The sequence below is a fragment of the Leptonychotes weddellii genome, chromosome 1 (assembly GCF_054177405.1).
Source record: "Leptonychotes weddellii isolate Sample4059 chromosome 1, ASM5417740v2, whole genome shotgun sequence".
In the NCBI taxonomy this organism is placed as follows: domain Eukaryota; kingdom Metazoa; phylum Chordata; class Mammalia; order Carnivora; family Phocidae; genus Leptonychotes; species Leptonychotes weddellii.
In genome coordinates, this window is record NC_138369.1 from 106,398,061 (window position 1) to 106,418,625 (window position 20,565).

The 20,565-nt window shown below is 37.5% G+C and overlaps 1 protein-coding gene and 1 long non-coding RNA gene across 10 annotated transcripts in view; both read right to left on the minus strand.

The window, feature by feature from the left end:
• Window positions 1–20,565, minus strand: part of MECOM (MDS1 and EVI1 complex locus) — a 541,324-nt gene that overhangs the window by 255,378 nt on the left and 265,381 nt on the right. The window lies entirely within an intron of this gene.
• Window positions 7,030–17,977, minus strand: LOC145723156 (uncharacterized). Its single transcript, XR_014148030.1, has 2 exons — window positions 10,971–17,977; window positions 7,030–10,751 (listed from the first exon to the last, which is right to left on the minus strand). It is a non-coding gene; the product is annotated as an uncharacterized LOC145723156 (long non-coding RNA).

Below are 20,565 nucleotides of genomic sequence, written 5' to 3' on the forward strand. Positions count from 1 at the left end.
TGTTCCTAGGTTAGACTCCTCACTCTTGCTCTTTTTTTTAAAAACTTGGCATGTTTCTCATTACCCTCTGCCTTGTTAGCCTAGTAGAAATTTTCTACTGTGGGGAGTGAAAACAGGACGATACTATTACAAACCCGATCTAGTCGGTGACAGCAGCCCTTCTCTTTCTTCGGGAACTTCTGGCCACTTCACCATTTAGTGGGGAGCCCTCCTATGGATACAGGTATGCGCGCCTGTAACTGAGGGAGGTTCCGTGACATCCACTTGGTGTTCGCATGTTTGATTTTCACACTGTGCTGATTCATACCGAGACTGTTCCCCAAGATGACAACATTGTTATCATATGACTCACACCGCCCCACTTCATTTCATTTGGGAATGTTAGCTCAGGTTCAATAAGCATCAGCTGCCAATTCTATAAAAGAAGACCCGTATCTTTCCCGTTTATGCTTTCCAGATAAATTGTAATCAGTAGCATTTTATTGACCCTGTCAGGTGGGGCTTAATTTCAGATACTGACTAAGGAGAGAAAAATGCAGAAATCTGAACAATCAAGTTTCCTTCTTTGTGTCTGTGGGCCAACAAATATGGGGCCCGACTCAGTCATTTTCCCATCATTGCTTCAGTCACAACAAAGCAAAAAGGGGAGTAACTTAGTGTAAGATGAAATAAAAGGCCTGCCTTTATTTTCCTTTTTAGGACTGAGAGAAGTATCAGTATAAAAATAATCTATAGTGGCTAAAATTATATGAATACACCTACTTTCAATATAAATATTTCTTTTGGTAAAAACATGATAAATCCCAATAAAGTGATGTGCTGTTCATGCAAGAAATCTTACCAAATAATCCTTTACCTAAGTGGTACTCCCAGAACATGCATAGTTTTAAGACTATCTTCTTAACAATTGCCAGATTTGTTTGGTTGGTTGGCTGGTTGTCTGGCCAGTTGTTTTACTCAGTTGTTCTCTTACACTTCACCATATTTTGGCATCTTTGCATAAACAGCCAGCAAAAGCAGTGTATTCTAATAGAATTCAAAATAAATAAGGTTCCGGAGAAGACTTGGAATCTGGTCTAAGATCTACTCACCAAAGTAGTTAGGTGACCTTGGGCAAAAAGCTGACCCTCCCTGACCCTTAGTGTCCTCATTTATAAGATAAGTGGTCTGGGCCAGATGGCCTTCATGGTGGCTCTCAGTGCTCACACTCTGTGATAACTAACATCGACCTGAATCACACTGTGAAAGATTAAGTCCTCAAGATTTGGGAAGACTGTGTTGAAAACAGTAGCTGCTAGCCACATGTGGTGGCTCTGCGCTCAAAGTGGGGCTAGTCCAGATTAAGATGTGTTTTTAAGCGTACATACCAGATTTCAAAAACTTCAGGGCCAAAAAGGCAAAATATTTCACTAATTATTTTTATGTTATTTTATGTTTTAAAATGATAATACTCTGGATATATTGGTCAAATAAACTATATTATTAAGATTAATTATACCTGCTTCCTTTTCCTTTTTATAAATGCGACTACTAGAAAATTTTAAATTATAAATGAGGCTCATGTTGTAATTCCACTGGACACTCATGTAATGAGAGGACTATGACTGTGTTTTTACCCCAGAGATAGGACTACAATGGAAAGAATTTGAAATATTTAATTTATTGGGTCATTGTAATAATAAAAGAATAATCACTTGTTCTCTGGATAAAAATATACAGGTCAGTGCTACTTAAGAGAGGGCATTAAATGTTAAAAAGTATGTTGCAAAGAATTACTGTACTAATAATCAACATCTACCCTAAATAGCCAAAACGGCCCGACTCATAATTTTCTCATCTTTTTAATCCGATTCACATTCCCAAACACCTGAATGATTTGCTCATTATTTTCTTTACAACACTAGTAAAAAATTAGGAAAACATTAGTAAAAAGATTATAGCTAAAAGATTGTAAATCATCTTTTGTTTCTTTAGACAGATGTATCCACTTTATCTCGAGAATCCCTTTCCTTGAGTACCTCTGAAGCCCTGGCCTAAAGACCAAAGTTTTGCACATTTTGGCAATGGTAATAGCTAGATAATTTAGATTATTAAGGAAAAACTAAATTTCATCTACATAAAATGTATGTACATCTGTATGATAGATATTTCAATAGCTATCATGCTGTGTTTAAAATGGTAAATCTAGGCCATAGTATACTTATAAAATGATGTATCTTTCTAGCAGGTACAAATAAAGGATAAATGCTCATTAACATTAACAGTGAAACTTAATCCCTAAAAGAAGCATTATCTATCCTACATCAAAGTAAATCCAGTCATCATCTGCAAGGAACAGTCTATGTATTTTATAGCACATAGAAAAATGAGCAAGAAATAATAGTTACAAAGCTGAAGAATGTCATTTTCCCTCTCCAAGATTCAAAGGTTTTCCTTATAAAAATATGCAGTCTTATTTTTACCATCCTCTTTCTCAAGTATTTGCATCTTTGTCCATCCTCAGAACCTGACACCTTGTCAAGGTAAAAGGTAAAAGCTTTTGAAGATCTACCACTACCCTTGTCCTAATAAGGTCACTGACCTTTCAGGCTCAACTCCAGCCCACCTCCTTCTTCATTTCCTCTCCTATCATTAGTCTGAAATGCCATTAACTACCTCTCAATTTTCCTCATCCCTTCAATGCCCCACCTCTTTAGTCCAAATTCACCTAATTAGGAACTTAATTTCCTTTTTTCCCTGATTGAGGAATTGATAATAGACGGATACCATTCATCTCTGAATCACAGAAAATTGCATTGATGACCTCTTATTTAGGAATGCTAAGCATTTATTCCAGAAACTGTTTTGTGGAGGCCAAGCTTTTCCAAAAAGTGTATTTTTCCAACCACAGAACTAAGCAAAAGTGTTTTTATCTTTTTTAACGAAAAGGGGAAGAGGAGCAATCATTCAAATCTGCTAAATTTTCATTTATTTTCTATTTTATTCTACCAGTCATAGTTACTTACATTGAAAAGAAGTAGATATTCCTGTAAGGGGGCAATCTACAAGTTCTACAAGAAGATTATCAGACTGTATTTAAAGAGCTACATCTCAGGAGGTTAAGGTAATAATTCTTTGAAGCTGATCACTTTTGGCAAAAGTATACAAAGAATTTGTTAAGCCAGAAATGATACATAGTCTAGGTATTTACAACCAAGTAGGAGTTATATATTAAAGTGACTATCTGGAAAAAAAATAAAAAATAAAGTGACTATCTGGGTAATTTGCTAACTTTACTATAAAATTATCTCCTTGACTCTAACAGTAAGAGTCTAACTATAGAGTTTGCTACTTAACTCAAAGCACACACATGAAATATTTCTTGTATTTTCCCTCCAAAGCATTCTATGACCTTAAGCATTGGTGGTAAAAGAAAAACCAATCCAACAATTTTATTCTGCCATTCAACTCAAATTTTAATGTCTAATTTCAGGTCCTACTCATTCAAGGAATGAAAAGATCATCAACATCATTAGAAACCTTGGAATTAGCAATTATAATAAATTATAATTTATTATATAATTATGTAATAATTTATTATAATAAATTATAATTTATTATATAATTATGTAATAATTCATTATAATAAATTATAATTTATTATATAATTATGTAATAATTTATTATAATAAATTATAACAAATAGCAAAGACAAGCCAAGTTCATTTTATCCAATAGACACTGGAGTCCATGCCCAGTGCATTCTGCCATAGGGCATCAGGACAAATCATTTCAACATGTATCTTCTGACAAATCTACTCAATGCAGAAAAGAATTAGTGAAATAGATGACCTGAGGAGAGAATACAACAACAACAAAAAATGGTCCCTTTCAAGCAGATAGTTTCACTGTGCTCTGATTTCCTTGTTGGGCCATTTGAACTGAATCAGGGTTAGAACTTTGGTAACTGGACCAAAACTATACTTAATATGATTTAGATCCTCCCCACAAAAAGGATTTTGATTTATTCCAAAAAGTCAGGATTTATTCTTATAAAGATCAAAACTACCACAGCAAGTCATTAAAACATTGCTTTTTTTTCTATTCACGCCATAATTCATACTACAGAAGTCGAACTACATCAGGCTTAGCCAATTTATAAGAGATAGCTAATGCTAAAATGACCTCAAATTCAATTATCTGAAGAGAAAGAAAAACTAGGTAAATGAAATAGTAAGAACAAAAGCCCTTTTAAAACACAAAGTTAAGTAAATAAGCCACCTCATCAGCTTCAGAAAACAATATTGAAATATTTTTGCTTGAAAATATAATTTTTAAAAGAAATCATTAGTAGTCAGCAATCATTAAAATGGGGGAATTCACTCCATGGAAGAGTATGGAATTTGAATTCTAACTACCTTGGAGCCCTACATAAGAACATTTCTAAATGGAAAAGAAAAATGAAAGAGATCAGTTTTACGAGTTGCCATATTTTCTCCTTCATCTCTTGATGCCACCCCAAACTAATCCTCACACCATAAATGTAAATAGCTAAGTGACATCTAGAACCTTTTCTAGGAAGCGGGAGTGTTACAAGATCAACCCAACCAGCTATGTTATGTAGCTGAAATGTTAGCTGAAGAAGGAAAGAATTACAGAATTAAAGCCAAACAATGTTGGAAGATAAAACTTACTTCCTTTTTATGTCTATTTTAACAACTGATATTTCTACAAACCAGTTCTTGTCCTCACACCAAACTTCATAGATAACAATACAAACTCTATAAATTGGCTGGTTAAAACCATTTGAAGCTGGTTTAAACTTATTACAATAAGACTAAACCATTTCTTCTCAAATTATTCAAGTGATAAAGCATTTCACCCCCATTCTTCAGTTAATAAGAAGGATACATTTTTCTCTAATATACTGGACAGGTGTTAAGTTTCTTAAGCAAATAAAAGAATATTTGCTCAGTCCTTCTATAGTTAACCAGTAGATCCACAAGGCTGAAATCTTTTATCGCTCCTTTCCTTTCTACTTTGTAAACCTACTTAAGGTTATTATATAATGACCTGAGTAATGAAGTTCTAAAGGTTTTCCACTGAGACTGGAATTAATCCCAATGTACTGAGAGGGAAAAAAAAAAATCAAAATTATCTTAGGAAAAAAAAAAAAAAAAAAGATGATGTTGTGGCACTTTTTAATCCTAATACCCAAAACGTCAAACCCAGTAAATAAGACCATATTCACAACGCGTTTTTGACACTCACACTGACAATACTCCCAGAAAGATTTGCCGTCCCCCCAAGACAGCCCAAAGACATGTTAATTCTCAAAAACCTCATGCCTGCCAAATTTTCCCTATTCCAAACAACTGATCATTATTTCTCCTCCAAAGTTGTCAGAAATTCCTCACTGCCCATAAAGCTTAATTTACTAGTTCATAATATTCCCATATTTATGTATCAAGCTACTTTCACAGGACACAAAAGAATATATTTTCCAAACTTGGCAGTTTCTGTTTTTCTTTTTTAGTATAGTTGGTCGTATTATCCCATGTGTTAAATCCTAGCCTAGACTTTACTTTGCATCTTGGAAATACTGTATAGCTTGTACCCTCAGGACATGTGCAAAATTTAAAACAATTCATGTTTTATGGCTAAATCATAGAAGACCCAGAAGAGGTAGAATGCAAGGAATGTTGCTAGAATCTCAGAATGTCAGACCACGCAAATGGTCGCCGTGAAAATACAGCTGTATACGTTTGCATGGGCATGTGTTTGTTCAGTTTCTCCCCCCCTTTCCCGAGCTGGGGCTTCAGCTTTAGGTCATTCTGCAAACAAGCCCCAGGAGACACACAATTACACTCCCCTGGAGACTGACCCCTTAGAGTGCCCACCTGTAGCCAAACACAGATAGCATCCCGGAGCACTGAATTAGCACTCTAAGCTGATTAGAGCAGCTCTGCACAACTCTATTTTATTGACACAATGAAGAGAGGACAGAAAAGGGCCTGAAATGAGAAAATCATTTCCATGCTGACTGAATTAAAAGAACAAAAGAGCTCCTTGGAGTTGCAGCATTCAATTTGTCGGGAAAAAAGGAAGCCACTTAATGGCTCACAATAGATCTGAGCAGACAGATGAAATTTAAAACTTCAGCATGAGTGCGATTAGCAGCGAAACATATTCTAAATCATTTCCTCCATATGCATAATTTCGTTTGATTATTTAGTTCTGTGTTTTATAAAAACACTGGGCTAGATGCTATCTTCAAAATGTCTTGACTTTTCATTTTTCAAAATCACAGAACAGTTTCTCATTGTATGTTAATGTCCTCTGTGACAATATAAATTGAACAAAACAAGTATGGCTCATGTTTTCCTTTCACCTTTAGTTTCCAAAAGCAAATATATAAATAGAGGTTAATCTGTGGAACCTAGGATTGTAAAGTAATCTTCTATTAAACAGTTTGCAATTCAAAGTTAAATAAATTTATATGCAACAGGAGCCCTTCAACATGGGGGTAAGAGGCAACCAATTATTGCACCCAGAGGCCACAAATAAACTCTGCCAATGTTAAATTAAAACGTCAAAACTGATGTCTTTCTTAGCTTAAAAGATAGCATTAATATCACTAAAAGCAATACAGTTACCGCTGCAGTTTCCAGATGTATGGTCTTTATTTCATTTTGTTCAATTAACTGTTGCTCTGTTTGTTCGGACTTCTCCATGCCTGAGTTCAACTGGATCCGAAACCGATGTCAAAAAATGACCACTTAATAAGCAAGACTTATCTTTAGAAACAAAGATGTTACAGCATTGAAGATTCTCTAGAATTCCTCTTTGCTATTTTTTTCCCAATTTATAAGAAAAATCTCAACGTCCAAACCATAGATGGACAACAGAACTGACTTTCACGAGCTGCTTGAATGTTTTTCACCAGAGATTTTTCTCTTGCCAGTGTTAATTTTCAGTGTTTAAAAATAAAAAGAGTGGAAGCAAAGATCTTAGTTTTTGATTAAGCTCACATTTTCATTTTCCACGCCCAAACTTCTTTTAAGAAAGGCTTTTTTGTTTAAAGTGGCCCTTCAGACTTTTAACCTCTCATCTTGGCTCCTAATTTAAATGAAGAAAATTCGCTCTTTCTGGTCTTGAAACATCCTTTGCCAAAGTGTTGAGGTGCAATGTAAATTGAGCAAAACATTATAGAACAAGTCAAAAGAGGGAAAAAAATGACTCTGAGATATTTTGAGATTCGATATTTGGGGTGTATTACTACTTAATTTGCTGAGTAAAATTTCCCCAGAGGGGGGGAAAAAAAAAACAAGGTATTCTGAGGATGAAAGCCCAAACCATCTCTCCAGCAGCTTCCACTCTCCTGACTAAATGAGGTAAGAGTTTTTTATATAAAGAGAAACTATAAAGCTTGTGGATATTTTAACAAAATCAACATAGTGTAACTTTGCTGACAGCTTGTCACATTTCACTGACTGTCTGTCTGGGGTACCGTGATAACATCTGCATTCACTCAGTATGAGAGCTTAACATAAGACAAAAAAGTGGGCCCTGCCACAGACGGTTCCATCAGTCTGTCAGTTCTGACATGTCATCTGAATTTTTTGAATCACTAAACACTTTTGAGACTCTGGTACTTATTATCTTTTCTTAGTTTCTATACTCTCTCAGCAATGCTGGAAAATGTAAAATTTGCAAGTAAGGTAGTGGACGTCCCAGGCTTTTTGTTGCCTAATCCGTAGGCCCTCATTCATGCTCACTGTTAATCTCTTAAGACATTATAAAACTGTTAGACAAAGAAATGTGAATACCTCTGCTTCTTTTGAGAATGGGAGGAAACCAAGGAAAATCGGGATCATGCTAAGCTATTCTTTTCACTATGAAAATGGTAACTTAAACCTGTTGCATCAAATTATCTAGAATTCCCCACGCTAGGGCCCATGTTTTTGAAGAATGAACAAGAGTAGTGTCACGTAAGGAGAAAAATGATCACAGAATTTTCAAAATCTGCCAAATTTGATGTCGACAGAGCCTTGGGATCCTGCTTGCTTAATTTCTCACTGTTTCTATTTTTTATGCCACGGTACATGACATATGGTTAATACGCTTTCATGAAAGCTCATAAAAGAGTTTACCAATACTCACTGGTAATCATCAAATAGTATAGATAATTGTGTTCTTTATTAGGAACACTAGAAAAGCTAACAGCTACATAACAGCCTTAAAAAATGTGGCTGAACTATATTAAAATACTACATATCACAGATTTTAATAAGCAATTTTGTCCTCAAAACTAAAAAAACTCTACAGCATTGTTTCTATAAAGCCTAAATATAAATGGATCCTCGGAGCCAGGGAGAATGCTTTTATGAACCACGTAAAACAAAGCTGCATTTCTATCTCCTTTTTGCAGCTATTCAGGACATTAAGTTAAATGTGTATGCATTTGTTTTCTGAGTGACTGAGAGAGAGAAGAAGGTAAATAATATTAAATTAAGAGGGAAATTTCCTTCTGGACCCCAAATACCTATTTCCCTTTTTCATAAGCACATGCTTAACACCTGCAAATCATTTCAGTATAGACAAACGCCCCTGTAAGTGACTGACTACAGGTGTGTCTCCCACCTGCATCCTCAAAATGACTCACTGTCCCCCAGATGGTCAGATCCTGTGCATATTTGCTCTGAAGGAAAGTGACACATATTAGATGGATACCAAATAAATTTAACCGAAACTATTACGTAAAGAGAGTTGTATTAACATTTGGCTAAGGACAAGAAAATATACAAGAAACCAAAACAAGAAAATAGAGAAAGAGGAAGAAAGGAAAAGGGAAGAAGGGAGGGAAAGCAAGCCAGCATCAGTCACCGCTGTATCCCGCCGCTGCACTTCCCCAGGACACAGAGCAGACACGCAGTACACACTTGCGGAGTTCATATGTTAATCAACAAGTAACGAGCAAAAGTAAGGATGAATTTCTGAACCGTATGCCATCTTCTGCCATTTGTAGTGCTTCATATAAATTCCAGCTGAAAAACAATTTTCCGTGCAAATAAAACCTCCCTAAACGGAAGAACTGGGGACACGGCGTTAATACAGCCAGTTCCTCTAGTGCGAACGGAGATGTTGTGACCCTCTCTCCCTTCTCTTCCTTTGGCATCTCATCATCTTGTGACTCTCTCAAGAGCTTTGATGTAATGTCATTTGCCTGATGTTTAATCTGTGCCTATAACATCAGCTGTTTGTTACGTTTACGTTTCAGTGCTAACACCACACCACCGCACTCCAGAATAAAGGGCAAGGTTTCTGACACATCCCAGTGACCAAAGGACTTATATTAAATCGAGGTTTTCATGCTTCCTGAAAATAAAGGGCCAGTCATTTTTTTAACACTTAGGCCAGTTTTCCTTTCTACAGAATTTTCTTCTGACATTTTTGTAATCTGCCTATGAGTGCTCCGGTTCATACACTGTGTTGAGATCCAGCTTTTGACTTCAAGCAGTGCATGCTTTTGCACAGAGCCACAGAAAACTACCTTTTCTTTCTACAAAACAGAAGACCAAGACAGTGGAAGGAATTAGAGCCCTAGGCCAAGTAGGCAAAAAGAGGACTGTCTGAAGGCAGTCTTTCTGTCCTTCCTTAACTCCTTACCTCAGGGGTTCCATAGGGAGGAAGGATTTGGGGTCTGGACTGAAATGAATAGGTACTATTTAATGAAAGAGTAAATATGGATAAAGTTTTCCATGAGACTAGAATAAACTTATAAAAGTTATAATGAGGCTGAAAACATAAGTGGTCTTCACATGATAACAGATAAATTCACAGCCAACAGAGTCTTGGCAAGGGGCAGCTGATGGTGGAAATACCACCTGATTTATGATATATTTCAACCTCTTCCATCTTAGGTAATGAATTCTAACATCCTATTGTGGTGATTAGTGCTTCTCTTTTGTCTTTTTTTGCTCAGGTAGAATTAACTAAGTCTCCAGACCCATCCCACCCACACTAAATCTAATCTACCAGAATTCAGTATAAAGAGGCCATGTTTATCTATGTTCATATCACATGTCACATCACAATTCTGACCTTTGTGACTTAAAAGTCTTAATATTTTAAGTGTTGTCTTACCTGGTTACAGCACCTTTCACCCTCTCCCACAGAAACTGAAGGCAAAATGACTTTTCTTTTTTCCTTCTCGACACTACTTGGACGATTGCAATTGGGGCTCAGTCCTTGGAGTTTAGCTGGACTATACACAGAAACCCAAGCTCTCCAAGCTTTACAACCACATCTTAGACTCTCAGTGAGGTTCGTGGAAGATTTTTCAAGCAGAAATTAAAGTCAATTGGAGATTCATGTCCCTATCAATCAGTTATGGAGGTTGAGTAAGGAATCAAACTTCAAATGAACACTTTTTGAGTCAAGCTCACCAACTGACATTATATACCTCCTTACCATAATACCCTTCATAATGTTCCTGACAAATCAATGTTCAGGGGTCCATATGTAGCTCTGTAATTAAAATCATAGTATTTCATGATTTCATCAAGTACTTTCCATATTTTTTAGACTGGCTCATCTATAGGCAAACTCAACGATTCTTCAGCCCTTATATTGCTGATGATATTCTTATAAAATTAACAACTTCAAAGGACAATTTTCATGCTTTGGAAGGTACAAGGAAAGTGAAAATTCTCTTGTTAAAAACATATTCACATCTGGTTTTCTTAAGACTACTGTCTTTTCCGGGGCGCCTGGGTGGCTCAGTCGTTAAGCGTCTGCCTTCAGCTCAGGTCATGATTCCAGGTCCTGGGATCGAGCCCCGCATCGGGCTCCCTGCTCAGCAGGAAGCCTGCTTCTCCCTCTCCCACTCCCCCTGCTTGTGTTCCCTCTCTCGCTGTGTCTCTCTCTGCCAAATAAATAAATAAAATCTTTAAAAAAAAAAAAAAAGATTACTGTCTTTTCCAAGTTACAAAAGAAAACAAAGTACTAAGTTCTTATTAAACCTTCCAATTAAGTGTATTACTAAATCCAGATTGTTCTCAATGGAAGCCCCCATACGAAGAGAGACCTTAGGATACAGCAGAGTTTGTGTAAGTGAAGAATCATTAGCATGTGGCAGTTTGGTGACAATTCGGTCCATGCCGCAGAAGTTAGAAGACACGGACGTGACATTGTAAGGGTCAAGAGAACTGAAGGGAGAAGGTAAACGTGCCACAGGAAAGTAGAGGCCCCCTATCACTGTCCCACCCTTCAAGTCTTCCTTCAGGGGTAAATTTGACTTCAGGCTACTGTCACTTTCAGGCATAAATCCTCAACCCAATAATTCAAGTACTCCCTCCCCTTCCAATAGCCTTCAAATAGCCTGTGAGTCAGAGAGCTTACCCACAGTTTTCAATAGCACATATTTTGGTATTTCTTCACTAGAAAAATTAAAAATCCACAAGTTTTGATACTTCTTTTGTCCAAAATGCTCAAAAGCAACAGTGAACAGTGAAATTTTATATATGAGAATTCATAAGGGGTCTTCTGCAGCCTTATCTGTGAATCCCCAGATTTCTGCCCAGAAAGTCTCAGAACCTCCTGACCCACCAGGTGCCACTTTTATTTTTAAGAGAAATTTAAGAATAAACAAATGACAATGTACAAAAACTTAGGCTATGTATTTCCACTTATCTGAAATTCTTCATAGCCTTAATCACAATATATTTAGTTACGATATTGTTCCCAGTGATTCAGAGCCACTCAGTGTGGAGTTCCACTGATGGAGTAGAGCCTGGGAAGAAGACAAGTTCATGAGATGACCAGGGCTGTTCTTTCACATGAACCTACGTCCAAGTTTGTGAATAGGCAGAGTATGCTTTCCTCAAGATTAGATGATGCTGCCCCAGCAAGATACTTGCTGCCATGAGGCATGTTTTTTCTTAGGTTATTCGAAAGGATACTACCACAGTCCTCACTGAAGAAGAGCATGAACTGGAATGAAGGCATACCCATCGTCCCCAAATCCACAGACTAGACCAAACATACTGCTAGAGAAGATCAGTCCTACAACCACCTAGCTCAGAGCTGAGGGGGCAGAGTATGCAAGGCATAGGAGTGTGGAGGGCCAAGGAAGATGACGATGAGGACAGAGGTGAGAGAGAGCCCTTCACAGGAAGATTACATGGAGAGGGTTAGGGCTGATAGGCACGTTTTCCTCTCTCGACAGAATTTCATTAGAAATGAGTCAAAACCTCCTCCTCTGCCCTGGTTAGAAAAGCTTCCTCGAATCTTCTGTAAAAGAACCATTTAAACACCTATCAGAGTTTCAAACATATTGGGTCGAGGAAGGTCACTTCCCTGTGCTACTCAGAAAGGGGACAATATTTAATTCTTGTAGTGTGGTAGCTCTGTCGACCCCAAGAGCTCCAACCCCAAAGACTGAATTCTGCAGTCCTTCCCTCACAAAAGGGATGCAAGGAACATCCCCAACTTTGGAATGGTGATGGTGATGAAGATGATCAAAATCAGTTTGCTGTGAAGTGCTTACTATGCCATATCAAGCCCTGCTCCGAGTCCTTTATAATACTTTACAACATAATCTTCACGGAAATCCCACGAGACAAACCTTGTGGTTACTACCACTTTACAGATGAGGAAACTGAGGCAAAAAGTCATTAAGTACTTGTTCAAGGTCACAAAGGAAGTGGTAGAGAATGTGAACCAAGGTCATTTGTCTCTAGACCTGACATCCTGTGCCCCTCTACTACACTGCCTCTTTTTTTTTAGGGATGAGCCCCAGACACTGTGTTGTAGTTGAGATGACCAAATGGTATCTTTGAACATTGCCTTAATATACAGTTGAGGCTGCACTAAATCATACCCCAGAGACAGAAGGAAAGGTATACCTTTATCTCTGCAAAGACAGCTAGGAATAGAACCCTCCCTCTCACAACTTACTTTCTTCTCAAAACAAGGCTTCGGTCTTCAGCTGCCTACTCTGCTCAATATAAAATCCAAAAAGAGATGCACATATCAAAGGTGCTTTGATTTCAGGTTTAAATCGCAATTATACTCGTTGAATAAGAGAGAAATTTGAAAACAATCACCTCTTTGCTACTTAATTTAAAGTTAATTTATCTCCTTCCCAGGGTTCAAAGACCAAAACATGACCCCCAAATACATAGTCTCTAACACCGTAACAACACAGAGCATGTCAATAAGGATAAAAAGCAGTAAAGGAGGGGTAAATGAACAGAACTCAGAAACTCAAAAGCTGAAGCTGGAATAGACCTCAGTGAGACTCCAGAGGAGAAAACCAGGCGACTTTCTAAGGTCCCAAGTCCAAGTTGGGGCAAGAACTCGAGGTTCCTGGCACCCAGGCCAGTGTCCCTTCCACTATCTCACATGGGCCTCCCTGAACGACAAACTGCTAGCCGTCTGACAAAGCAGCAAGCCAGGGAGCCATGCCACATGAATGGCCAGATTGTTGAGGGGCAGGGGGGTGGGGAGAAGGAGCACAGGGCCGAAGGACACTATGGTTTTACAGAAATCTACTTGCAAGTAGATCCTGGGGTTATGCATGTGGCTGCCCCAGAGAAAGAATGACTGACTGACAGCACAAACAAAGGCAGAGGCAAAATCTCACAAAGGGAGATACAGGAGTCGCAGGGCTTCGTGCATATCACTAATACACTTCATCAAGTGGAGACCAAGAATAACAGTGAGGAAAAGCCCACTATACACAAGGGCCCCTTTATTCTTTGGGCTTTCCTGCTTCACACACACTTTACCTGATGAAACATTAGACTTTTTGCTTTTATTTCTATAGGATCCTTTTGATTTTTCCACATTCAACTAGCAATTTCACAACTATTTAGTGTTCTTATTTTTTTGCAAATTAATGTGCTGTGCGCGCTGATGACATATTTGGAAGTTAATGAAATCAGATGAAAATTGCTTAGATTAAAATTTCCCCATTTCTTCACTACAATGTCTGCCACCTACTGTTCAGCCATGAAATACTGCAGCTCTCCCATCAATGAAAGTTCGTATTAATATGCTCTGAGGTAGAAAGACTCTATCAGCCATTTTTTTTTTTTTTTTTTTTTTTGCCCCTCTCCTGTTCTTTGCTTCCAACTGCATTTAGCTTTGGAACCCTCTGACAAATGGCCGTTTTTCTCTGGGCTAGTAAAAAATTTCTAAACTTTAGGGGAAATGTCGTTGGTCAAAAGCCCAAGGGAATTGGCTTGTTGAATTAAATGATAAATATATGCATTTAAGGTCATTAGAGACTTTATCTCCTGTGAAGGCTATATTTGTCAGATTGATATAATTTCTCTCAACTGAGTACTTAACTCCATCGGCCAACATTATTACGATTATTCCTTTCCCTTTAAGTGGGAGACTTCTGGCTAACAACACGTGTGTTCTTTCTGGTGCTGCTTCTTGAGCGATCAAGGCACACCTTTGTTTCATTTATATGCAATTTTCACCTCTGACCCAAGAAATGAGTCCTGGGCTTCCTGAACTTTATTGCCTGTTAATAGACTGCTGGCTCTCTTTTCAGCAGTAATAGAAATGGTGGAGAGGCATTTCATTTAAGAAAAGAGGCTGGCAGACTGCAGCCTGAAAGACAATGTCAGAATTAAAAGTCAGCCTGGCCAAGAAACAATATAAAGACCACAGTGACATGAAAGAGGAAGTTTCCCATATTCCATCTCACGTCGAACAGCCGGTATATAAATAAGAGCAGCATCTCAGATCTAATTATTTTCCCACCGCACAATGGCAGACACCCTGAATGGTGCTAAGTGATTGATATAGTAATTCATCTTCAACTTACACCTATCTACATATTTTGTTTCTTCTCATTAAACTGGAGACATCAGTGACGAACTTATGAAGTGGCAGTCTTTGGCTTCATAAAATACACACAGATGCTCATCAGAGGCTCTTTCCTGCCTACTTCTTAGTGACACGTGTTTATAATTTCGTCTGTATTTCGTTTGCTGTGGTTTACTCTTAAGTACATCTGTTCAATTAAAATGGAAACGTGTGACATGGCCTGTACTCAGCAACTTTCGAGCTTGTTAATGAAACGTTCTAAGGTTCCTGCCTCAGCTCTTTATTTGCAAAAGAAAATGATTGAAAAGTACAAATAAAAATACCCTTTAAAACACGTACAAAGAAGTCGACTGTTTTGTTAATAGTTAAGAAAGGACATTATTACTGTATAAGGACATTATTTTACACGAAAAGACATTATTAAAAATGATTTATTGCCTCATGTTTGGAAACTTACAGGAAAAGTCTGATAATATATTAAACTTGTTTATTACGACTTCATATAATTTTGAATAATACTACTTTTTCGTTTGACAAGTGCAATAAACTCTACGGGTATAGACATGGGTTGATTATCACGAGTCAACTGTGTTGCTTAAAGAAACGTGCCCAAACAATCAGCTTCTGACGGCTGCATCTCCAGTTATTTACACCCACCATCATGGTAATAACTCACCATTTCTATATTAATAAGGCAGTGAAATTTATTATGATGGTATTGAAAAGTTATTAAGTACTGCATCCCAAGTGACAAAGTACCACAGCACTGTCACTATCCAAAAGCAGTTGCCCATTCATCACCTGCCTTTCCAGATGGTCCTGCATCTTTATCGCTCCCAGGTTGGTGACATCACCTGTTCACCCACTCAAAATTGATGATGAAAGCAAACAGATCTATCTTACTTACATTTACCAAATCAATTTAATTTTTACAGGCCATGGCTTGGTGACATATTGACTGTTTTCCTTAATGGCATCTACCGTATTTAATGCAAGGATGTCATCTTTGATTCCTGGCTCGCATAATGTGTCATTTCATAATAAATTTTTCTAACATATTTACTTAATGGAAAGAATTATGATTGCTTGGCAGTTCTCTTATTAAACACAATGATAATTCTTTTTCTTTTTGAGTATCATCCATTGGGCAATGGAGCTATTTTTAATCCCTCCTCATCTCTTAACAGGAGGCAGTGATTTGGATATAAGTAAGTCCTAATCAAATGCTGGACATATGATCAACCACCCTCAATTGTGGAGCTCCATGTAAAGGTTTTATCTCATGTATTATTACTGAAAAACTAGATTCTCAAGAGATGCCACGATTAAAATAACATAGCTAAAGACGAACATATGACTGCCACTACAAAAACAGAGCAGCTGTGAAATTGATGGTAATGGTCCATATGATGTTTACTGTTGACTTCTCTTCAGCTAGTGCTGTTAGATCAGATGTATATTAACATAAATATCTGCATTGTAGAAGGTTCAGATGCAGAATAAAAGACTAGTCTACTGGCTAGCTGATACTCACATGTGACATCCCTTTCTTCCAAGTATGATTTACACATCCCATCTGCCGCCCTCCAAGACAAATATCCCTCTGACACGTGTCATCATTTCATTGTGCTGCATTTGTATTATCTGAAGGAAATGGACAACCGATGCCTGTATTCAGAGGGGTATAGGGCCCATAGGGCGAATCAGGCCTCCCTGCCCCCTAAACCCCTATCTTATATTATGTGTATGCAAGTAAAAACAACATCAAATAAACTCCAAGTCTGACTCTAAAAAGAAAAATGGGGAAAATCCATGACAAAGGAAAACTGAGAAATCTAAGGTTGTGTGCGCATCTATGTCTTTAGCTATCATGACCTAGCCAAGAGAAGCCACAGTACAAGTGTTTTTGCAAGGTTAAGGAGGGCTAAGAGAGAAGGTTCTCTGGCTCCAGCCCCACACTGCTGACAGACTAATGGCAATGGCTCTTGGCTTCACTGTCTTGTTCCCCCAGTGTTACCACAGCTCACCTCCCTTACCCCTCTGCTAAAGCTAGACATGGTCAGGGATGATCTCCAAGTTTACCTGGCCCTATACTGAAATCATTGGGTCCCAGGATTAGAGGCTTCCTGAGGAGACAGCAGGAAGATGGAAGGACCCTGCCCAGTGGACCAATCTCCATCTGTGCTTTTACTATTGAGTCTCAATCAAATGAGCAGAAATGTATGTGTCAACAACAGCATCCTAATATGGTTTATATCTCTCTGAAACCAAGTCCAGCATTTCCTACGTCCCTGTAATTGCAATGATAGCAGCTCAAGTTAGAAAGAAAAAAAGAAGAAGAAGAAGAAAAAAAAAAAAACCATGAGGGCAGAACAAGGTAACCTGCTCCTACCTGTAGATGAGGTTCATATAAGGAGACTCTTCATGCTCATCTACTGAGATGAACCTATCCTAACTTATTGGTTAGGCAGAGTCTTGCCCTTGGGTGAGGTTTCCAGGAAAACAGGGATCCAAACTGGCAGCGTTGCAAGACCAACAAGAACATCTTTTTTTTTTTTTTTTTTGCAGGCAGCTGGCCTCTGTGCCAGGGTGGAGGATTCTATGCTGGCATTACACACCTGCTGAATTCCTACCACAAGAATCTAAACAAATGAAAAAAGAAAAAACAAATCATCCACACCTGTGGCTGCCAACCAGTTGAGGTTTCTGTGCCAGGCCATGCACACCTGGGAAGCCCGGGAGGTCAGCTGGAGTGTCAGAGGAAAACACCACTGTCAGCTAGTTGGTAGGAGGCACAAAGGATCTCCTATGGATCTGTGACGTGAGCTGACCGGCCAATGGTCACAGCAAATACAAGTCAAGGTCGCAGAAAATATATGCGTATTTCCTCTGAATAAGGAAAACTCTAGGTGCAGGTGGGGCAGGAATAAGAGGAAATTTCAGGGCAGAGGAATCTGTAATCATCATCCCCTGCCCATCCTCCCTTCCCCGATCGATGGCTGGCTCATTGTTTATTAACCAAATCCAGATACTAGGCAATGGAAAATATACTACACCAGAATGGAAAATTAACTAGAATGGAAATTCCAAAAGGCCATATTGGAGAAGTTGATCTATATGATTTTAAATATATACTTTATATATATATTATATGTTACATATATATATTTAATGAATATATATTGTTATATATAAATATACAAAAATAATATATATTTAAAAATACATATTTATTAAATATATATTATATATTTATATATATACATATATATATAAAAAACACATACATTTAAAGAGAGACAGAGAGGCAGAGGCCTGGATATGAGGAGAGTGTTTGAGAGCAGCACCTGCTGGATATGTGAGATATTGAGAGTAAGAGGGTGAATGATAGATAATAGGGAGAATATAGATATAAGGAGACAGGATTTAAGTTTCTCAGGACATCATAAATGAAATCCTCATTTGATGGCTCTGAAAAAGATTTATTTGGTATTTTAATAAATTTTGGAGGGGTGGGGAGAAGTTACTGGGCCTTTTAAAAAGAATTATACTGACTGCCTTTATATGGCCATATAACTTTATATGGGTGCCCAACTTTATATGGGTTACATGGACTAAGCATCAGGGCCAAACATCCAAAATGCTTAGATTCAAAATCCAAATCCAAAATTTAGATTCCAAAATGATCAATTAAAAAAAAAACCAAAACCCTAAGAAGGCATACGTGTGTGTGTGTGCATGTGTGTAAGGTTGTGTAGTGCGCGTTCTGGAGACATTGTTTCTGTATCAGATGACACTCTACAACTGACTTTCTAGGATTAGGGTAGGAGGTACAAATTATTTTCTGTGTCCAGGGCAACATTTGACTGATGGAATAAAAATGTGTTCTGAAAGCTGATGGGATACATGCTGAATAATGGGATAGAGTTTGGACCTGGAAGTAGTAGATACTGGGGACAGGTCGCATGACCAACAATCATAGAATAAACTTTTAATTGTTCTTGAAACTGCTGGTCTTGTTCCGAGCCAAGAATGTCCCTCTGAGAAGGAAACTCTGAGATTTTCTCCTTTGGTCATGTGGACCCACCATGATACAGAGTTCCTCAGTGAGGTAAGCTATTTTTGTGTAATGTTTGTTCACCTTGTACCAATATAAGAAGTCCCCTTATAATAAAGGCACTGTCAAATTCCTTGTGCTGTACTAAAATTGTATTATATCAAATACTGATTTGAAAGAAAGGACAAACCAACAGGTAGCGCTAGTATCTATTTGCTACACACACACACACACACACACACACAAAATCTCTTTATATTATTCTTTGTCATAATGATAGCTGACAACTTCTTCCTGGTTGTGATTTTTTGGCTTGACAATTCTCCTAATTATCATGTAGAACATATTCTTCAGAAAGCACACAATATTTGACCTATCTCCAGCTTCAGCTATATTTTGAAAGGCCAAAAGATGTAGCAGAGCAAAAATGACAATAGCAATTAGGTACTGAATTTTCCTATAGCTGAAATACAAATTCATTTTTCTAAATTTCTGGACAGAACTATGTGTAAAGAAAAGTGCTCCAGCAAAATTTGTATTGTATGATTCTATCAATGTAAATAAGCTTTGAGAAGCCAACATGCTACCTTAATACAAACTTTATTTATTGTATAAATGCCCTCAGTGTCTCCATTTCTCCATACTACCTACATATCATATTTGGAAGAAATGCTCTCCATACTGTTACACTGAACAAACTAAGGAGCAAAGAAGCTGCACTAACTCTTTTATCCTTCAAAGATAATTTCCATCCGTTATTTCCTATTACTTCTCACTGCTTCCAAACTTACCCTCAAGAAAAGATTTAGAGAATGAAACATCCTGATGCAGTGGCCCAACTAAGTATTCTAGAATAACAAATTATTATAAAGAATTGACCAAATCCTAGAATCGACTGTCAAATCTATTAAGAGAGATCTTTATTAAACATTTCATGTTTTGAACCCATGAGGTTCACTACTGATTAAGCAACTCATACACAAGTATGGGGGTGAATAAATAAGAAACTCACTTTGATACATTTTGTGGGATACATGTCTTAATTGGAAGAAAATCACCCAATATTCTTTTGAAAAATAAGTGACTCACATGCAAATTCTGGTTGATCACCAAGTCAGGCAGGGTAAAACAAAAAAACTCTTGATACTTGGGGAACTTTTTTTTTTTTTCCTATTCTAGGTCTTCTACATTTCCACATAAAGTTTACAATCAACTTGTAAATTTCCACAATAAAACCTCCTACGATTTGATTAGAATTGTGCTGAGTCAATATGTTACTTTGGGAAGAACTGTTACCTTAACAGCATAGACTTCTCTAACCGATGAGTGCGATTTCTCTATTTATATAGGTCGTCTTTAAATTTTCTGCTGTGTTTTGAATTTTTCAGTGTAGATATCTTAAAAATATTTATTATATTTATTTTACATATTTGATTTTTCTGACTAAACATTTTAATTGCTTGACATACATGATGTTTTAAATTTACACAAATTGCTTTTTCAAGTGTGTAGGAAGTCAGTTTTGTATATTTACCTTTTATGAGGCTTACTTTTTAAAATTCACTTGTTCTTGGGGCGCCTGGGTGGCTCAGTTGGTTAAGCGACTGCCTTCGGCTCAGGTCATGATCCTGGAGTCCCTGGATCGAGTCCCGCATCGGGCTCCCTGCTCAGCAGGGAGTCTG